Genomic DNA, 3,411 nt, shown 5'->3' on the forward strand with positions numbered 1-3,411 from the left:
ATGAGCTCTGAAAAGGTTTTAAGTTGGCATGGTATCATCATTTCATCCACATAGCATGTGCAAGAAAGTTGAGAGGGTTAAGGCAAAAACTGGATGCACTTCGTGTACAAAACGGACAATCTCTTTCAAATTATCAGGATTTCATACGGAAACTCGTCTCTTACAAAGGGATTTCATTTTTTAAAACTTATTTGAACTCATGTCTTTTTGTGTGTTCAAAATGCACCATTCAAAGCCACATCATCATTTTTCAATCCTTTCTGACTTCATTTGTTATTTTTCATGCATTTACTAATTATTTGAGCTATAAGACCCTAAAATTGAAAAGCATTTCAAATGAACTCTGAAAAGGTTGAAAGTTGGCATGGTATCATCATTTCATCCACATAGCATGTGCAAGAAAGTTGAGAGGGTTACGGCAAAAACTGGATGCACTTCATGTACAAAACGGACAATCTCTTTCAAAGTATCAGGATTTCATACGGAAACTCGTCTGTTACAAAGGGATTTCATTTTTTAAAACTTATTTGAACTCCTGACTTTGTGTGTGCTCAAAATGCACCATTCACAGCCACATCATCATTTTTCAGTCCTTTCTGACTTCATTTGTTATTTTTCATGTATTTACTAATTATTTTGAGCTATAAGACCCTAAAATTGAAAAGCATTTCAAATGAACTCTGAAAAGGTTGAAAGTTGGCATGGTATCACCATTTCATCCACATAGGATGTGCAAGAAAGTTGAGAGGGTTAAGGCAAAAACTGGATGCACTTCGTGTACAAAACGGACAATCTCTTTCAAAGTATCAGGATTTCATACGGAAACTCGTCTGTTACGAAGGGATTTCATTTTTTAAAACTTATTTGAACTCCTGACTTTTTGTGTGTTCAAAATGCACCATTCAAAGCCACATCATCTTTTTTGAATCCTTTCTGACTTCATTTCTTATTTTTCATGCATTTACTAATTATTTTGAGCTATAAGACCCTAAAATTGAAAAGAATTTCAAATGAACTCTAAAATGGTTGAAAGTTGGCATGGTATCATCATTTCATCCACATAGCATGTGCAAGAAAGTTGAGACGGGTACGGCAAAAACTGGATGCACTTCGTGTACGAAACGGACAATCTCTTTCAAAGTATCAGGATTTCATACGGAAACTCGTCTGTTACAAAGGGATTTCATTTTTTTTAAACTTATTTGAACTCCTGACTTTTCGTGTGCTCAAAATGCACCATTCACAGCCACATCATCATTTTTCAGTCCTTTCTGACTTCATTTGTTATTTTTCATGCATATACTAATTATTTTGAGCTATAAGACCCTCAAATTGAAAAGCATTTCAAATGAACTCTGAAAAGGTTGAAAGTTGGCATGGTATCATCATTTCATCCACATAGCATGTGCAAGAAAGTTGAGAGGGTTAAGGCAAAAACTGGATGCACTTCGTGTACAAAACGGACAATCTCTTTCAAAGTATCAGGATTTCATACGGAAACTCGTCTGTTACAAAGGGATTTCATTTTTTAAAACTTATTTGAACTCCTGACTTTTTGTGTGTTCAAAATGCACCATTCAAAGCCACATCATCTTTTTTGAATCCTTTCTGACTTCATTTGTGATTTTTCATTGATTTACTAATTATTTTGAGCTATGAGACCCTAAAATTTAAAAGAATTTCAAATGAACTCTAAAATGGTTGAAAGTTGGCATGGTATCATCATTTCATCCACATAGCATGTGCAAGAAAGTTGAGACGGGTACGGCAAAAACTGGATGCACTTCGTGTACGAAACGGACAATCTCTTTCAAAGTATCAGGATTTCATACGGAAACTCGTCTGTTACAAAGGGATTTCATTTTTTTTTAACTTATTTGAACTCCTGACTTTTCGTGTGCTCAAAATGCACCATTCACAGCCACATCATCATTTTTCAATCCTTTCTGACTTCATTTGTTATTTTTCATGCATATACTAATTATTTTGAGCTATAAGACCCTAAAATTGAAAAGCATTTCAAATGAACTCTGAAAAGGTTGAAAGTTGGCATGGTATCATCATTTCATCCACATAGCATGTGCAAGAAAGTTGAGAGGATTAAGGCAAAAACTGGATGCACTTCGTGTACAAACGGACAATCTCTTTCAAAGTATCAGGATTTCATATGGAACTCGTCTGTTACAAAGGGATTTCATTTTTAAAACTTATTTGAACTCCTGACTTTTTGTGTGTTCAAAATGCACCATTCACAGCCACATCATCATTTTTCAATCCTTTCTGACTTCATTTGTGATTTTTCATTGATTTACTAATTATTTTGAGCTATGAGACCCTAAACTTGAAAAGCATTTCAAATGAACTCTGAAAAGGTTGAAAGTTGGCATGGTATCATCATTTCATCCACATAGCATGTGCAAGAAAGTTTAGAGGGTTAAGGCAAAAACTGGATGCACTTCGTGTACAAAACGGACAATCTCTTTCAAAGTATCAGGATTTCATACGGAAACTCGTCTGTTACAAAGGGATTTCATTTTTAAAACTTATTTGAACTCGTGACTTTTTGTGTGTTCAAAATGCACCATTCAAAGCCACATCATCTTTTTGAATCCTTTCTGACTTCATTTGTATTTTTCATGCATTTACTAATTATTTTGAGCTATTAAGACCCCTAAAATGGAAAAGCATTTCAAATGAACTCTGAAAAGGTTGAAAGTTGGCATGGTATCATCATTTCATCCACATAGCATGTGCAAGAAAGTGAGAGGGTTAAGGCAAAAACTGGATGCACTTCATGTACAAAACGGACAATCTCTTTCAAAGTATCAGGATTTCATACGGAAACTCTTCTGTTACAAAGGGATTTCATTTTTTAAAACTTATTTGAACTCGTGACTTTTTGTGTGTTCAAAATGCACATTCAAAAGCCACATCATCATTTTTCAATCCTTCTGACTTCATTTGTTATTTTTCATGTATTTACTAATTATTTTGAGCTATAAGACCCTAAAATGAAAAGCATTTCAAATGAACTCTGAAAAGGTTGAAAGTTGGCATGGTATCATCATTTCATCCACATAGCATGTGCAAGAAAGTTTAGAGGGTTAATGGCAAAAACTGGATGCACTTCGTGTACAAAACGACAATCTCTTTCAAAGTATCAGATTTCATACGGAAACTCGTCTGTTACAAAGGGATTTCATTTTTTAAAACTTATTTGAACTCCTGACTTATTGCGTGTCAAAATGCACCCTTCAAAGCCACATCATCATTTTTCAATCCTTTCTGACTTCATTTGTTATTTTTCATGCATTTCCTAATTATTTTGAGCTATAAGACCCTAAATTGAAAAGCATTTCAAATGAAACTCTGAAAAGGTTGAAAGTTGGCATGGTATCATCATTTCATCCA

The sequence above is a fragment of the Aegilops tauschii genome, unplaced genomic scaffold (assembly GCF_002575655.3).
Source record: "Aegilops tauschii subsp. strangulata cultivar AL8/78 unplaced genomic scaffold, Aet v6.0 Super-Scaffold_295, whole genome shotgun sequence".
Classification (NCBI taxonomy): Eukaryota; Viridiplantae; Streptophyta; class Magnoliopsida; order Poales; family Poaceae; genus Aegilops; species Aegilops tauschii.